The sequence below is a fragment of the Phyllostomus hastatus genome, unplaced genomic scaffold, assembly GCF_019186645.2.
Source record: "Phyllostomus hastatus isolate PE091 unplaced genomic scaffold, TTU_PhHast_1.1 phas_contig_137, whole genome shotgun sequence".
Classification (NCBI taxonomy): Eukaryota; Metazoa; Chordata; class Mammalia; order Chiroptera; family Phyllostomidae; genus Phyllostomus; species Phyllostomus hastatus.
The window spans coordinates 12772501-12791891 of NW_025333583.1; the positions used below are offsets into that span (position 1 = coordinate 12772501).

Sequence of the window (19391 nt, forward strand, 5' to 3'; positions counted from 1 at the left end):
CATATATTTAGGCAGCTGTTTTATTTCTTTAATTTGGCTATAAAATTCTTGAGTGTAAGGATCATTCTTCATCATTTCTTTTATTCTCCAAACTTAGCACATTAATTTTTATATAGCAAGCCTTCAGTCTATAGTTATTGCCGCTGGAGTTCATGGTAAATTATTTCAGCACATAGTGCACAACAATGAGTAGAATACATCTAGGGAAAATTAATTTTCCCATTGGCATGTTGCCAAAAAATCCTAGCTTTGTCATACTTATTGGGTAATTTGTAGTCAGCTTTATTTATCTTTAACCTGATCATGTATTGCACTGGTTCTTTATAAACCTTTATTATATCTATAGTTTACTTTTACTCTAGTTCTTTTCAAAATGTATTTACCAATCTGCCTGACTTTGTAGCCTGACCTCTGACCTCAACAGCTGAATATCCTTCATAGACTCAGGTTGTGGATCCTCAGCAGAGAGAATTCAGGAGCTGTGTGGTCAGGGCCTGAGTTTGTGGTCTACTGTGAGGGTTCTGAGTTTGTTGCCCTTAAATCCCACTTTCCCTATGACTAGTTTCTGGCCACCACTGCTTGCACTTCTCTTTTTCATACTTGACTGCATGCATAGGTATTATTCCCTCTGCCTGGATGTCCTCCCACCCAGTTTGACTGGCAAACTCCTTATGTTTCAAGGTGGAGTTTAGTCATCTTCTTTGAGAAGCCTTCCTTAACCCACCCAAATGTCTTTGGTAATTCTTTCCTGTATATCTCTTTCTCTATACAAGTCCATACCTCTATTAATGCACCCATCACACCAAAGTCCCATTATTCTGGACTTTGTAGTTTTATGAATATTTGAAAAGAATGAATGATTTCTGCTACTTCATTTCAGATCTTTGTGGGTTACCTGTCTTGCATCTGCTTTGAGGGTAGTGTGGATACTAGTTGAGTTGAATCTAATAATGACATACTCATATACCTGTACATTTTTCCTTCTATCCTGGATAATACTATGAACCTTTGGGCCATACTCCAATTTGTTGGTTGCTTGGATAATCACCGGATAGCTAGCTCCCTGTGTTGGGAGTCTTCCTGAATATGTTTCCTCTTGAGTTTCACGGGCAATGGTTCCACTTTATTCATTTTTCTAGCCTATGGGCTTATGACTCTGTCTAACTTCATGAATGTTGGACAAATCCACAAAAACTCTTAATTGCTTTTTTATCAGCTTTAATAAATTTACACTAAAAAATATCCCAGCCTTAAATTAAAATCAAGCTTTATAAAAAGGATTTTTAATGATTGGAACTAATTTAAGAAAGATTCCAGACTGTGCCAAACATTCCATCTCCTCTGTAAATGCATTCTGGAGAGAACTTAGTGAGTGGCCTTTTCCCCATATGTGTTGCAGCTATTAAGGCTATTAGAGTTAGGTTTTGAGTCACCGATACGTTCGCTGTCATATAGTTTCAGACAATTTCTTTCCATGGCTAGTGCATACATTTCATCTTAAATTTGTCACTGTTTTGAAAATTAATGCTTTTTTTAAAAAAAAGCGTTCATTGGACCTATGAAAATTTATTAGATTTAAGAAATTCTTTGAAAGCATTTTATAAACATTTAGTTCTCCTATATTTTACATATAGTTTTAATAACTTGAATTTTACCCCATAAGATTTTTTTTTGCTTCTTGATCACTTATTTTCTATTTCAACAACTTTAAAGTTTCTTTCCAAATTGCACTTGCTCCATTTTTATAACTGTTGTCCCTGTGCTGAGTGATTAATCAATTGATTGAGCTTTTCTTCCCTTTTTCTCTTAACTTTCAATACAAAACAATTTAAATATATAGAGGAGTAGATGTTTAATGAATTCTCATGTATCCATCACTCAGATTTAATAGTTATTAATTCTTGGTAGTCTTCTTTTAGCTATACCCCAAGCCACATCCCCTCACAGATTTTTTTAAAACAGATCTCCAACTTCTTTGGAAGCTCACTAACACAATGTTTGTAAGTTACTGCATGAGCAAAAGACTTTCTACTCCACATCAGAACTGAACATAACATACATATATAAATATGTATATGTGTGTGTATATATACACATACACACATACATGCACACACACATGCATTGAGCATATATAGTGGCTTAAGCTTGGTGTTTATTACTTTTCCTCTTAAGAGTATTATTATGCCCTGACCAGTGTGGCTCAGTTGGTTGGGCATTGTCCTGCAAAGCAAAAGGTCACCCTTTCAATTCCCAGTCAGGAACATTCCTGGGTAGTGTGTTCAGACCCCAGTGGAAGCGCATGTGAAAGGCAATCACTCAATGTTTTTCTCTCACATTGATGTTTTTCTCCCCCACTTTCTCCCTTCTTTCCCCTCTAAAATAAATCCATAAAGACAATCTTTTTTAATTTCTTTATATGTATGTTTATTTCTTTTTGTTCCTCTGAACTTTTTATTTGTAAGTATAGGATGTGGAATTGGGGTACACATGATTTTGAAGTGTTAATCAAGTTTTATGCTAGAAATAGCTCATCAGTTTTTCAAATTAGGTAATTGGTTTCCTAAGAGCTTTTGGAGGGGCTCCAAAGATTAGGGAAAATGATAGGTGAATTTTGATTTTTGCAGGTGATAGGGAAGCATGGGCAGTGTTCCTTTACAAAATGCTATGGAAAGCACAGATTAGAGAGTGGAAAAACATATGGCCACTTACTGGGTGCCTTAAGGCTGTTAGCACTTTGAGTAAAATGGAAGTGGCTGCAAAAAATAAAAATGAAGGAAATGACATACTTTGCCTATTTTATTCACACTTTATGCAGTTTTACTTGGACTGGCAAACGTATCCTGCTCAACACTGGTGAGACCATATGAACTCCCTCTGTGGGTAATGTGCAAGAAATTTATGATGGTGGTTTATGGATGGACCCTTTGGTGATAAACGTTTTCACTTCGACTCTAAAACTAAAGAAAATTAAAGCAAAACAAACACCAATAACAAATACAGTATTTGCCGTTTTTCAATAGAGTTAGCCTCATGATGATGAGCAGTCCTTTCATGTCATCCTGGTTTTCCAGAAGTCAGTACCCATCACACAGCTGTTGCCCTTCATAGATCTGGAGACAGAGAACTCTTAGGGAAGATTGTTTGGCTCCAAGGTTGACATATGAGTAAGAGAGAAGAATGAACTAGGTGTCTCAGGAAATGACAACAGATTCCACTCGGGTGCATCATTCATCTGTCCCATGCTTATGAGGCAGGTAATTGAGAATTTAATGGTCAACATTAGGTAGCCACTCACTTTATTTCACTGAATTGTAAAATTCCTTTTCTGGCCTCACATTTCAAAGGGAAGAACAAGTACAGCATTTGGATTAAAAGCAAAAACAACAAACCAATAAAATCAAAGCCCAGCTCTTCAACTAATTCGTTATGATTTTACTCAAGTCAGTTGAGAGCTTTTGGATTCAGCTTCCTTGCATGTACAGGAATTGCATATACCTCATATTGTAGTGTGAAGACCTAAAGAGATGACAGATTTGACAATGCTTGAGAACTATATGGAACTGCCTAAGTATAAGTTACATTGTAATATAAACTGAGGCATAATAATAGTCTTGTATTCTGTGTAAGACATAATTTGTTTCTGAAAAGAACATAATAGTTGTAGCTGTGGATCAAAGAACTAATTTAACATGAAGGGGGATACGTTCATATTTTTGTTTAAAGTGTTATTTTTCTTTTAACATTTTAAGAGAGTATAAAATATTGCTACCCATATGTTCAAATTTCCTTAATTTCAGCCATTTTTTATACTTCTAAAATTCACATAATTAAACATAAATTGATGTATTCACAAATTTTTTTTCCAAAGGACCCAAGAGTAATCTGTTTACAGTTAAAGCTTTGAGGGTACAAGAATGTATAAAGTTATTAAAGGGATTCCTCATGGGATCATAAAGTTTTAAAGTTAAAAAGGAATATAAGATTTCCTTATTCAACACAATTATGTTATAGGTAAAAACAAAGTAGATTTCAGAGAGAAGTAAAGAATGATTCTATCATTCAAAGTGGCTGTGAACATGATCTTTTTTCCTTTCTATAAATACAAAGAAGGAAATCACAACTAGAAGCCCAAGCTCACTTAAAAAAAGAAACAAAAAACTGACAATCTAAAGATGTTAGACAGTTTTCCATTTTTGTTACTCGTATTGTTTGCTATTTCCATACATTTTGTGTTTGCCACATTCACTTGAGATAAAAGGAAGTTAATATAGGAGTGGTTTAATATAAATTCTTATAAAATTTTAAAATTAAAAAGTTGTAGAAATTGACTTTCTGTGATGGGAAAAAAAACCTTGTATTTTACTTTAGCTGTGGGATAATTTGACTTAGCATGTGGAGGAAACCTTGTGCTTTTCAGGAGTACAGTATAAGAACCAATAAGGTAAACAAGTGACAAATTAGTATACCTATTTCTCCTTCATTATGTTACTCATTTGATGTTAGAATTCTGATATTGTAAAGTTAGATCATTAAGAAACCATTAAAATAAGACTTTTCTACACCAGAATTGAGGAATTTTACTTACAAAAAGTTGGAAATTTTTATTCTTAAGCAGTCTACATAAAGATGTTCTACGGACCTTTTGGTAAATTCCTGCCAATGTGTAATTGTATTTTGTTTAAGGGAACCAGGTTTTCCTTGAAATGGTTGTTTTGAATTAGTTATATGCTTTCTGGTTTTCTAAGTTTGTATTCTTTGATTTTTTTATTGTGAATTGTAGAATTTGAATATAGAAGTTGGAACATCTCTCAAGCTTCCTCTAATTTAAAATTATATTGGAAATTTTCCTGAAATACTGAAAATGAATTACTGCTCCATAGTGTCGAATACAAAGAAATGAATATCCAATTTATTACCATTCATATATTAAATATGTATTCTAAAACAGAATAATTGTAGTAAACACATTCATTTGACTTTAGAGTTAAAAAGCACTGCACATACATTATTTCGTTTAATTTAAATAAAGGACAAAGTACAAATGCTAGATACATAGGTGGATTCTATGACAGTGTAATTACGTTGCCAATTATCATATTTCATTTTCATTTAGCATTCATTATATGCCTGGTATGCTTTATTTGCCTCCAAATAGTTCTCTGTTTCATTCATATCTCAGTTATATCTTGTATTTAGGATTGCTATTATTATTTTTAGAAATAACAATATTCAACAGTAGGAAACCTGTCCTACTTAACTGTTTAGAAAGAATTGGAATACCTACAAGCAGGCTTTTTCTATAAGTGATAAACTATGTAGTAATCAACAGAACAACTCCATCCTTGGAAATAATTCGAGAGTTTTAATGGGGCTTTATGAGGCTGAATTCTTTTTTTTTTTTTCTGTTTACAAAAGTCTAGTATTAGTTCAAATGGTTCCATGTGTGGAAAAGTCTTACGGAAGAAACCTATATTAATTTGATAAATAGTAATCATTCAAATAGTGATTTAAAAGCACAGTTGTTATTGTGTCTGTGTGTTTTAAAATCTGTGTATGAGTTGTCTATGTTGTATCAGTCACAGCGTATTCACATGATGATTGGCTGGGAAACAGTTAATTTGTGTGCGTATTAGGGTTGTTCCCTAGGAAAGTATACACATAGTCAGACCTAAAGTCCCTGAAAGTTAGTTTTAAGAAAACAAACTGCGATGGATGATCGGTACTCATGTCTGTCGCTCTGGACTGAGTAAATTAGGCTTAAATTTAGCGAGCCTTTAAATAAATTTGTCATAATTTTCGTATCACTGTAGCGACAAGCTCAAACTTTTGATGAGTGGAATTTTTAAAAGCAGTATAATGGGATTTTTTCTAATTGGAATAATTTCACAAAATTTGTTCTATTTGCCTAGCCAAACTTAATAGATATTGAAGTATAGCACATAATCTAGATTCCAAGTGAAATGTAATGTTTGCTTCTGTGCTGTGATTAGTGCTACATCAGTGTTTAAAAAAAAACACGTTTTGTGTGCTTTTGTCAATTCTGACTAATGTTTAGTCTGAGTTTTAATCTTTCACATAAATATTTGTTTATACTTACAATCACGTCAGGATAAGTGTATTTCTTTCCATTTAGTTTTATATTGGGTTACTGGGGAAGAAGCGTGAAGAACAAATACTACCGTGTTCCTGTTTTCAGTCAGAGGTGGATCTGCCTCGTTGAAGTTCTTTTGTTCTTACTTTTTGCTATTTTATTATATCTTAATTGGTCTGATCGATGCTCTGGACATTTGCAACACAATAATAAAAATTATTCCTTTATTAAGTTTGAGAGGATGTTAAAAAACATGCATTCAAGGGGCTGGGGGAATATGGTTGCAGAAATTTGGTTGAATATGTGCAAGTTTCAGAACCCCAGAGATTAATAGGTGAAACAGAAGTTCACTGTTTCTCAGCCTCTAGATTTTGTTTGTTGTAGATACAGTTCTGTCATTCTGAATTTCCTTAATTTACATTATTTATAAGTTTTTACAGGCCTCTGGTTCTTTAGAAGCTAATGTGGTTTTCACTTCTCTAATTTGAATTTTATATATTTAATATGAGCTTTGCATTTTGGAAAGATAAAAGTGTACATTGATTTTCTGCTGCTTTTATTGTGGTATAAAAAAGTGAATTCTTCAAGGGTGTGACATGCTCTCTATCAGTTGCCCATCAAGGGCTGAATAATTTTGTGTCATAACTAAAAAGCATTTTTATGATTATAAGGAAACATTTGTATAATACTTCCCTAGAAGTGTTTTCTGCATGACTTTTGTGAAGTTCTTCTATGGTAAATATGGAGTTAGTTTATTTCCATTTACTCATTGGAAAACTAAGATACACAATGTTTACCTTCATTTTTACTCATTGAAATCCATTACTAACCAGCAGTAAAATCTAGACATCTTACTTCTATTTCTGTGGTTGGTTTATTGTATACCATTTCCTAGTATTGCATAACTACATTTGTTTCCTTTATTAACCTTCACGATGTTTCTCAAGGAATGGAAAAAAATAGTTTACATTTCTCTCTTCCCTCAAATCATGAAGAGTATGGACTTATGACATATTATTATTTAAGTAGGTTTTAAGGAAATTATGTAAATCCAACTCTTTAAACCTTCTGCCTTCTTATAATACTTGAAGAGATCACCTGTGGTAGCAGGGGAAAAAAAAGCAAAGGAAAGGAATCTAAAACTAATCTTTTTTGACCAATTAGTGACAGAAGTTTCTGAGTTACCCCTTCTTTTTTTTAAAAATTTTTCATCATTAGTTGATTCGATTAGAAAAAGAGATTTTAATTTTACCTTTGTCATACCTAGCAGGAATTCATTGTTTCAAAATGGAACTGACAAGTGAATTTCATTAAGACTAATAATATGGCAGCACAGTGAAAGCTTGCAACTATTATCAGCAGGTAGAAATTTTAAACAAGCTATTACTTTTTGACCAAATGTTCCATTACTTGTCAGAGTGATCTTGTATCCAATGGTGGTGAAGAGAATGGATTGAAGAGCTTCCATTTTAGGTTTTCTTTAAAATTGTGTGTGTGTGTGTGTGTGTTTTATTTTAGTCTGGAGGAGTTCACTCACTTTGTGGGGCTACCTTCATGGTAAAAAAAGGCAATTAGATAATTTGTATCTGTGGAGACAATGTAGGAATTAGTAAAAAAAACTCTGACTGATACTTACATGTATATTTTCAACATTAAGTATTGCTTCATTTACTTTTTTTACATACTAAAACAAAAATTCACATCACTAAAACAGTAACAAAACAAAGTTACGACTGATAAAGAGATTTATGGTAGAGCTACCAGTCCTTAGTTCCAGGAATTTCAGTGAATTGGCTCTGAGCCTTTCTCATTCCAGGTTCCTCCTCCACAAACAGAGACTCACGCAGGATTGCTGTCTCCCCATATATTTCTTCACCTAGATGAGCAGGATATGAAAGCAAAGACTGTGTATGATTTGAATGCCACCGTAGCTTAGGTGCTTAGCAGAGTATGTGATCCATATATATTTGCAGTGTTAATAAGCATTCACACTTTTTACATCTTTTAAAAGGAGGCAGAAAATTTCAGTTTGGGGACCCATTTATTTTATTCAGTTCCTTTTCTCTACAAATTCTTTGCACGCTTGTCTTTATTATGTTGCATTTCATTTGTTTGCACATTATTCAGTAAATGAGTTTATGTTTTGCTTAATGTAGCATATCTGTGTTCTGTATTATTCTGAGGTCAGTTACTAATAAATATTTGTTTGGTACCTAGTAAAATATGAATGTTGTAAGATGGTGCCATCAATAGAAAATGAACACTGAATTCCCCTGTTTGTGGGAGCTGGGTCCCTGCCCCCATTTGGTGGCCTTTGTGACCACCAAAATGTGTATTCAGTGATACACATTATGAGGGTATTTGGCTGGTTCAGAAACACAGTATTATTCAGCATTATGATGAAGAAAAGACTTGGTTTGAAATTAAATGGCTCATATTGTAGGACATCCCACAAAATGAGCCTTCACTAAATGTTAGTACTTCTCCCTATCTTTTTACCTACTCCCTCCATTGCTAGCCATTTTAAACCAGCCCACATAATGAATGAAGCTCTATGGCCCTGTTGGTGCTGGATTTAACCTTTAAGATCCTTAACAATCTGTACTCTCTTGAGAGACCTGGACACAATCATTGGCTCTCCTGTCTTTTTCTTCCTCTCAAACTCTGTATATTTTGTCACTGAGACCTGTGTCCCCTGCCACTGTATTCCTAAGAACTACCAACATTACTGGGATCCTCTCCATCCCGAGCCAGACTGTGAGCCAGGCTGGCCTTGTTAACCTCCGTATCACCAACACTGGGCACTGTCCAGTGTACGGACTGCACACTACAAACACGAATTGCATGAGCAAACTTACTTGCTTACTTATCTACCTATTCCTATGGGAAAGGAGGATGTGAAGGTGGCATCCTGAAAGCCAGTGAAGTCCCTGATCCTGGAGTGTAGCCCAGGGTGATCCCGACCACACACTGCAGGACATGAGCTGTGACAAGAATGTTAACATCTCAAGAAAGAAGCTAGGTTTCCTGTCTTTAAAATCTACCCATCGGAATCCTATACCTTGATTTGTTTTGCTTTGCATGGTTGAAGATGTGCCGTTTAAACCTTACTTGATCTATGCGCACCTCTTTTTTAAGTAATATATCTCTCTTCGCTAGAATTGGGCATAGTTAAAATTATGTCATGTGCTCTCTATATTGTCTGAAAAACTGTATGAAGATTTTATTGTATTCTTATTAGACTTATAAATCTGTAATTCTGGTGTCAGCTAGGACTTTACAACTTAATGAGTTTAAGGTAGTTACAACTTTATGAGTTTAAGGTAGTTCAAATTTTGGAGAGATATTTTATTTTTCTTTCAGAATGTAACATTTGAACCAGGCAGTTGAAAGTAATTTCAATCCTGAAATGCATGAAAAATAATAGAAGTACTGGGCATATAATTTTTTAAATATTATTGCCTAATTAAAGGAAGGCTTTCAGGCTGTTAGGTAAATTAATCACGCAACAGGTTTAAACTACTTGCAAACAGCACTATGAAGAAGAAAATAAAATTAATCTAAATGGTAGCTTCAGATAAAAAGAAATATATATATAAATATATTATATACATTATATTTAAATATATATGTGTGTGTGTGTGTGTATGTATATATATATATATATATATATGGCTAACTGTTGCCAGGCACATACTGTTCACTTTTTTCAAGTGGCAGCTTCTGAGGTTTGTTTTAGTTTCGGCTTGTCCCGGCCGCCGCCGCTGCCCTGTGAGGGTGTGAGGCAGCGCGGTGATGGGACAGGAGATTAAATGGAAGGCTCATAAAAATGTCTTATCATTTGGGCCTTCCTGGAGAAACCTCACTTGAATTTCCACGTGGTCAGCTTGACATTTTAAAAAGGGAGAAGTTGTGTCATTATTTCTAGAATACTACAGTAGTTGGAGAAGAAAAAGATTTGAAGTTCATTGCCGTAATTGCTGACAGCTTCCACAGAATGAGGAGCCTTGAGGAAGCACGTGCTGCCTGGAAAAAAGGCAGCCTCTTAGGAGTGCGGGTGACCACGGTGAGCTTCAAAAGAGGAATGTGACAGAAATGTAGATTTGGGCATTCTTGTGTCCCTAAAGTAATTAAATTAATTTTGGAAGTGGAAAAGAAGTACAGCGACTTGTATCGGTTCGTGTGTTCATTGTCTTCAAGCAAAGGAAGATTCTAGGCCTCTGAAACTTACAACTCGTATATTTTCAGTAACTTAAAGTACACAACCTGGCGGCCACTTGTCACAGCAGCAAGGTAGCTGGTATCCCTGGGCTTGGAACAGTCCCTGTGAAGGGCTGAGGCCATCCCAGCTACAGCAGCATCGCAGCATCCTCCCTCCTTGGAAACCTGCAATTTGCCTCTTTGTCCAGAATGGGGAGGGAACTGGCAAGCACCCACAAGCCACCTGTAATGGCAGGGTTCACATCCGCACAGGGACAAAGCAGAAAAAAGGAAAAATTCAAGAGTCTTCATAACACTGTTTGAGTTAAGGAGTTTATGCCTTTGTGAAGGTTGTTGTAGCACTTGTTTTGTTCATTTGTTTAAGTCTTGAGGATGTTGTATTTGCTTTGCCGGTTTCCCCCTCCTGGATACTGGCCAATAGTCAACTGAACAAAGCACATGGGGACAGCATATTAATCATGTGGTACTATCTTCTGCTTAATAAAGAACAGCATACGTACATACCCCTCAGGTTACTGTGTATGTACAGTGTCTAAATGTACATTCACATTTAAACATGCTTTTATTTATGACCTTCAGAAATACATTGAGACATAGATTTAGGAATGCTCAGTTAAGTAGCACATCCATCACCCCACATATGTTATTATTATTTCTTCTCTTTCCCCTCCTCCTCCTCCTTCTTCTTCCTCTTCTACTTCCTCTTCTTCCTCTTCCTCTTCTTCTTCTTCCTCTTCTTTTTTGGTGGGAACATTTAAGTGCTATACTCTTAGCAAAATTTAATTTTCCAATACACTGTTATCAACCATAGTCACCATATTATACATTAGATCCTCAGTCTTCATGCATTTTATGGCTGAAAGTTTTACCCTTTTACCATCCTCTCTCTGTGTTTCCCACCCATCCTCCAGCCCTCGACAGCATACTTTTCTACTCTCTGAAAACTTGTAAAACTCCTAGAATAAAACATGGGGGGTGGGGAAAGCTCCTGGACATCAGTCATGCCAGTGGTTTTTTACATAAAGAAATTTATATGGAGACACTGAGTAGTTAGTAATTATTACCTATTACACGAACTATATTTTACATAAAATCTCAAGCACAGCAAGTTACAGCCTAGAATCAGATACACTACAGACTAAAGGGACCTCAAGAACCTCGGCTTCAGGCAAGTAGGCTTTTAATTATTTTGCCTGCATAAATAAGTAGAATTATCTCCATTTCACAGATAAGGAAGCTAAATCTCTTAGACAGTGACTTGCCCCTTTATAGGTGAAAAGATGCAAAATCAGCACTAAATGTTAAGTTAATAGAAGGAGAAATAAAACTCAGTTTGTATACACTTAGTCCACTCATGTTATGACCAGAAAGCATCAAGTATTGTAAAAGAAGTATGTTTAAAATGACTGAGTTCTCTCACATCTCATAAATGTATTAACTTACCTTTACAAGCATTTTTTAAAAAAACTATTTGTGTGCCCTTAAACTATATTGGACATATTTGTTTAATCTGCTTTCTATGATACACAGGACTATGCCATCATTTAAGAATATTTTGTCTGCTTTAGTTATGAGCTTTAGAAAGTTGGCTTAAAATGTTCTAGAAATGGAGACAGACTCCTCATCGAATAATCAAAACTTGAGTTCACAGATAGATGACATGCTTAAAGTAACCACTTATAATTCAGAAGAAGCCAACTTTTTGAACTAGTGATCTTATGAGACTACTTCTTGGTTATTTATGCTCTACATTTGGCACTGACATTTTATAGTATCAACATGTTCTGGGGCAAGGGCTTACATATCATTATATTTCTCATCACAGTATTTTACTTTGAATGAGTTCCTCATTTATAAAAGCAAAATATAGATATATACATAGACTTACACATATATACATAGATGCATACATTTCAGAGGTGCCATGAAAGCAGGCACCATTTTTGTCTTATTCACTGTTGCTTTGTGGTGCCTGGTACAGAGCAGCTGCTCAGTGAGTAATTTTGAATGAATGAATGAAAAATTCTAAGCAGTTTCCTCCTTCATACTGTTTCTTGAATCTGAAGTCTATTAATAAGCTGTCAAGTTGTCTTTGAAACTTCTGCTCTACATGCATTAATTCTCTTAATACTCTATTTTAGTTCTCTAAAATATTCTACTTTAAACTTTCTTTGATTTTAGAATATTTTCTATCTATCTTCCCTGTTGAACGAATGCCTTCTGGAAGGAATGGTGTCACTCTAAACCAACATGGCCCCATGCCTTCTCCTCACTTCATGCTTGCCCCAGTCTTGAGTGCCATCTATCTTCCTTATTACGTAAAGCACATCCAGCCTGTAGTGCGATCTCAAATGCCATTGCCTTTGTGAAGCCTTCTGTGTCATCCTGGTACTTCTCTGTGGTAAACGTGCCCCTACATTGGTATTCTACACTTCATGATATGCTTCATATAGTGGATCTATAAGAAGTAAAATCGCTCTAAGAGAGTTATATATTCAATTGTACTTAATACTCAGAACAGCTGTAGGATGGAAGTATGATCATGATCTTGATATATAAAAATGAGAAAAATGAGACAGAGAGGTTTTATAAGGTCATGTGACTTATAAAGAAAAGAAGCTAGTCTAGAACATCAGGGCACTGAATCCAGATCTCTGACTCTTAACTGTGAGCTGTACTGCCTGTTCTATGTGACTGCATGCTTTCTCAGTCTTAGGATTTTTATATAAAGAATGCTGTCCTCACTTTACACAGTCATAAGCAAGGAGATATTAAGTGACTTCTTAATATTCACACTTGTAAAGAATTTAAACACAGATATTCTAATCTACCATTTCTATTACTTACCTAGTTGCTTTATAATTATTTTTTACCTTTTAACATGTATTCTATATGACTATCTAAAGTGTCTTATTCATTCCGTGTAGAAAAGTAGGTATGAGCATTGGGAAAAAACAAAAAACAAAAAACAAAAAAAAAACAGCTGCTACATTGTGGGAAATAAAGAATCTGCAACTGATCTTTAAAATTTGCTGAGTGGATGTTCAGATTTATTTTCCTTAATCATCACTACAATTTTTTTCTTCTTTGCTAGTACTTCATACATTTTACTGGTTTTATACTTTTAACTGAGCAATCCTGCAGTCTGGGGCCAAATGTTGACTGTTTACTTTGCACAGTTGGTGAAGTGTTCACAGAGAACACCAAGGAAAGAAAGTCTGTAGCCTTGGTTGTCAGAGAGTATGTTCCAGATTTTGGCAACCAGCACTGACATACTTGAACCCACAGTATGGAAGCTGTTGAGTTCCCCTGTCACTTTAGCTCAGAGACTCAGCAAAGCTGCTGAAACTCTTCTCACGGCTTTGGTTTTTCCCTCGGTTGCTGTCACCCCGTAATAGAAACCCTGCTCCATTTCTTATCTCTGTCTCTTTAGCATGCCAGCAGCACTGCCTTCTGACCTGGTTTAAGCGTCCTTAGTGACCTCTGGCGATACAATGTGTGGGTCCCTTCGGGAATATGCCCACTCAGCTGGATTGTACAGTAATGATTTTACTTTTCAGAAGTTTGGTTAACCTTTTTATACTCCCCTTATATTATTAAATAGATAATTTCACAAGGTAATTTGCTTCACAACCCCTCCCACAGTTATATTAAAGAGATGGTTGCCGAACACCAGTTCAAGTAGATTGCTCTTATATGAAATAAAATCCATGCTCAGAAAAACCTGGCAGTGTAAGCTGGTCTTCTTCCAAAGCAGGCTCTCAGACAAATTTCCCTTTACTTAAAGCTGGCAAACTATTGCACCTGTATTAGACATGCGGAAAAAACATGTCGGATGACACACGTTGGCTCTATGTTACTTTTCTTTAGCATGCTGACGTTTTTTTCTTTATAGTAACTAGTAATTGCTTTGCTTTTGTTGACAAAGGGAGAGTAGCAGGAATTTGTTTGTCAGTTAGTTCTGGGCTCCATCTCAGATCTGGTTCCCAATAGGTGTGACTTGGACATATAAGTGGTGTCACTCATTCTGAGCTTTAGTGTTCTCATCTGTAAAATGAGGATGATATTTACCTTACAGAGTGGCTGTCATGATTATGTGAGGCAAAACATACAATGTGCCTAGTCTTCCCTGTCACACAATAGCCCTGTACTTAATGTTAGGTTGATGACATTTTGTGTTTGAAACCTAACTCTTTATTGCTATATTCATTTGTTACCTGTGGTTAATTTATGCATGGTCTCTGTAACTTAAAAAAGAGAAGTATAATAGAAAATCAGCCCTGGCCAAGTGGCTCAGGTGGTTGGGGCATTGTCCCATACACCAAATGGTGGATTGTGGGTTTGATCCCTGGTCGGGGTGCACATAGGGGAGGCAACCTGTTGATATTTCTCTTTGACGTCGATGTTTCTCTCCTTGATGTTTTTCTCTGTCTTTTCCTCTCTTCCTTCCTCTTTCTCTAAAATCAATGACTATATCCTCCGGTGAGGTTTAAAAAAAAAAGAAAATCAGCAATAGCTGTTCAACAAACACATATTGAGCACCTTGAGTATGTAAAGATGAGATGGTTTTAAAACTGTGAATAAAGACACTTCCTCTCAAGGATGGTGCACTCTAGGGAGTAAGCACCTTGTATGTCGGGAGTCTAGAGTTAAGGCGAATACTCTGCTAACGTCTCTGTAATGTGTCTGTGCTCAGGAAACACTTCATGAAAACCGGTAGCAGGTAAGTGAGCCTTGAATAGGATGCTAATGGTGATAGAAGGGAGGAAGGGTTCCAGTAAATAATAACAGGAGGCAGGGGGAACAGTAAGTGAGCTGTAAGGGATGGGTTCCAGGAAGAAGACTGGAAAGTGACTGGGAAAGGCGTGAATAACTGATAGGACGAGTGGCCGGGGGATAGGAGGGAGCTGTGCTGTGCATGACCTGAAATTCTACACCGAGACCTTTGTGTTTAATTTGTAGATAACGGGCAGTCATTTAAGATATTTTTAAAAAGTAATAGCAGCTTTTTTTAAGAAACATTAATCTAACAACTCTTCAGGATGAGTCCGGGGAGTAGTGTGACAAAAGACCAAAAGGACCAATGAGAAAGCTGTTGCAGTTGTTCTAGGTAAAAGGTCATGGGGAATCTTGAAGGTCTGTATTGCTTGTGAAGGTGAAGGAAAGGAATTGGGCATGCAAGACATTGCACATATTGAATCTTTAGGATTTGGCAAATAAAATCATTCACTTGAAGGATGGAAAACAGGATAGACTATTGTTTGCCTATGGCGTTTCTATTTAAACTAGGAATATTCTCCATATTGTACATTTCTCATGAAATAGTAGTCTGCCAAAGAAAAAATTGAAGCTTCATCCTTGGTCTACAATGGTGCTACTGTGAGTGAGGGTCAGTAAACCTGTGCCATTTTGCTGATGAGTGTGCTCTATGAGGTTTCATATATCGTGGGAGGAGGCCATCAGAGAGTCAGATGTCTTGCCCTTGTTTCACTTTTTTTCAAGCAGGTAGAAAGGACAGTTTTTTTGTATTTATTTTGTTGTGAAGTTCTCTTTTAAGTGCAAATGAAATGCTTTGTGAGCTGATCATAGGTGTGATTTATTTTTATAAAAATAACTGGTATAAGGCTATCAAACGACCACAGTGGAAGTCCTAAAATGCCTTCCTCCATAAACTGTTGGTTTAGAGATTAAAGTTGATAATACTGACTTATTTCTCAAAGAGCTGTCTTTACCTACCACTGGTAAGTCATACTATGACAAAGGAACATTGAAAAAGTAGGAGACAGGTTACCTATCAAATATTGACAGATTCTTCAGGAACTAGTTGTACTATATGGGCCTATCCCTAGACCAAAGCAAATTTTCAAATTAAGAGTTTGTTGTTTTGAGTGGGTGTATGCATCCCAGACTTAATAGAAAGGGTTCATTAAGTAGGTGAGTTTATGGAAACTTAAAGAATCTTTATTCTATCTAACTATTGTGGACTTGAATTCCTGGCATCCTCTTCAACTAATGGACATGGTTTTATAACATCTGAGAGATCTGTGCACCCATAAGTGATATTTGTCCTTACTTTAACACTAATATTAGTTACTTGTTTAATTGAAGAGCCAGTATCATGTCATAGAAAGATGGCTGGGCGAAGAGGCAAATCTTGAGTTGATACCAGTCTCACATTTACTTACTTTGTGTCCTTGGGAAAGTCTTTTTACACCATGGATGTATTCATTTATCTGTGCTGCCCTACTCCCAATTCACCATTGTTTGAGTATTACATGAGACAGAAGTTGTCTTTTTTAAATTATAAAATGTATAAGTTCCTTCTTTAATATTATTAATTGCACTATTACTGTTACTGTTATCATTACTAGGGCCCTAAATCCTTAGTCTAAAGAGACTATTTTGTCCAACCTAACATTTTTAGGAATACCAAGTGTTGCTTTGCATATGCCAGATGAGGCAGCTGACTAAGCTGAAATAAATTTCCCAAGGTCCCACAGTGAGTTAAGTGGTAGGAGGACAGGTAAAGACCCTGGTTTCCTGCCTTTGGGTGCAGGGTAACTTTCTACCACACTGTTCTCAGAATAATAACAGTGTTTCAGAAATCAGCACAGTCTTAACCTAGTTTTCCTGATGGGTCTTTAAAATACATCCTGTGACCACATAGGAAAGAGCAGAGAGTGGAGACGAAGAAAAGCGAGGCGAGGCAAGGTGGCGCGCGGACGTGGGATGCTGCCCGCCCTGGCTCCGCTGCGTTCCGCGGCCACCAGCGTCGGGACTGTGCACCTGTTTCGTTTATAAACGGGCACTTCAAGGGTGTTCTGGGGCAGACCTTTTTCAAGAGTTACCCATTTATTTACTCACAGTTAAATAAAGTTTTCTATTGTGCGAAATTTTGTTGAGGAAATTTGAAGAAACTGAACATGTCTTGAGATAATTGTTGTTGTGATGCTTTCACTTTAATTATTTAGACTGTCCAGAAGTTCTTAGTAAATAATTGTGCTTTACAGAAGTGTTTTGAGGGCAGTTTGTCTTTCTAACACATTATTTAAACAGCTACTGGGCTGTTAACATGGATTTAATCATATTTAGTGTTTCTGTTTCAAACGTCTGAGAGAGGGAAAGATATATGTGCTCAGAAGGAACTTCAATCAGTAGACATACTGATTCAATTAGTGTATATAACACCATCCTAGTATCATGGCATAGACAGGGAGAAATTGATGCTTGTGAGTAATAATGATCCTTACTGTCCCCTTGAATTCTTACACAACAGAAACCAAACATATAAAAATCCACTTAAACATCATACCTGAATGGCTTTTTCCCCAATTTTTAAGAATGATATTTTAGGTAGCTTTTATTTAGCGGTATGAAATAAATATTTCACTAATTCCTTAGTATTTGCTTCCTTTAAAAATAAAAAAATTGAAAAATATATTTTGGAAACTAAACAGAAATAAATCCCTAATTGGATAGTAATTAATCTAGAAAAGCATTTTTTTACATCCCATAAGCTCAGTCAATATTGCATTATTTCAAATAGTGCAAATAAATCGTAATACCTTTGCATTATTTTTCTGGCCAGGAAATGGAATAATTTGTTTAAGGGTTAATAGAATCAAATTATACTAGACATCAAGTTTTAAATTGTAGAATGTTTAATTTAGACATTAAAATATTTTAATAATGATATTTTAGGATAGGGTTACTACTATGATACTTTCAAAACTTAACATTTAAAAATGATAGGGTTATCTGTGAAAACCAAATGTTAAGGATGAGGCTAGAATTTATTCTTTCAATTTTGTAACTCAGAATCAATTATCAATGGACTATATTACATTATGCATATAAAAAATTACCTTTTCCTCCCAAATCTTAAAAATAAAAAATTTCATTATTTGAAGGCATCATTTGCTAAACACTGCCAATCTTTGCCATCTCACACAGGTGAGAACTTGGTGAAGGTACGGAGTAAAAGGGGTAAGTGCCCAGTTTCTAAGGAAGAGCCTGTTCACATTAGGTACTGTTCAGGACAACAAACCTATCATGTAGCCAAATCATCTATATTAGAAAAATATTTCCTGGACTCTTCTTATTCATGAACTGTGTTAATGACATGTATCTGTGTATATACTATCCTATTAATGTGAATTTCTTATTTAAGATAACATTTTCCAGCTTTTTGTTTTAAACCTTCATAATAATAGCAAAGTATTAGGCAAGTACCAGGTACTTTAGAAATCATTGAGTCAGCCAGTATTTATTAAGCAAATTCAGTTCTGGTCCTTCTTTCTTATAGGTTGAGGTGGATGACTTTTACAAGTGTGAGGCCTATGAGTATATGAAACAAGATTGTACATTGTTTTTAAATGGCATATATTTGGGGTTTTAATTATTTTTTGAACTTCCAAAATATAATAGTGGCAAAGAAAATGTTCATTAAGATATAGACTAAATTAAGATAATTTGTTTTTAACAGCTTCACAAAAAAGGTTTCCCCATTTGTTTTTCTATACTGTCCTCTTTTTTTTGCAGTGATCTATATATGTTTGCCTGTGTAAATGATGCCCATAATAGATTATCCTCATAAGTGTGTAGTTCTTTAAAGTGAGAGAAGATTACTAAAGTTTACCATTTCTTCTATTTCAGTTCTAGCAAATAGGTACTATTTTGAGTATTCATTTCAAATGGGGCCAGAAAGCCTATATATCCCTTTTAAATCTCAGAGCAGTTTATATCCTATAAGTTAATTAATTTGCACAAACCTTATGGACTAGAGCACTGTCAGTCCAGAGAAAATAACAGTCAAGGCCATTTTTTATGTTTACTCATTGAATGCTCACAGCAACTCTAGGAAGAGAGGACCATTATCATCCCAATTTGTAACTTGCAGGTGGTGATGCTGTTTGTACTAAGTGCCATTACTAGTATTCAAATCCAGGTTACAGGACCCTCAGTCTTAATAGCTAAACTATTCTGTTCAAACTTTATTCTGTAGTCTGAATTCATCTCCACTTTGCAAACGAAAGATCTAAGATTCAGAGGTTAAAGAATTAGTTTAAGAGTGTAC

At 35.5% G+C, this 19391-nt stretch overlaps 1 protein-coding gene across 14 annotated transcripts in view; it reads left to right on the forward strand.

Annotated features, from left to right (window-relative positions):
* The window catches only part of IKZF2 (IKAROS family zinc finger 2), a 143397-nt gene that overhangs the window by 67973 nt on the left and 56033 nt on the right, over positions 1–19391 (forward strand). Inside the window, exon 1 of one of the 14 annotated variants that reach the window (XM_045852134.1) lies at positions 14973–15038. The exons of the other annotated variants lie outside the window; for them this stretch is intronic. The gene's annotated coding sequence lies outside the window, so the exon portion shown is untranslated. Of the gene's footprint in view, positions 1–14972; positions 15039–19391 lie in introns of those variants that run through there. 14 annotated transcript variants of the gene reach the window in all.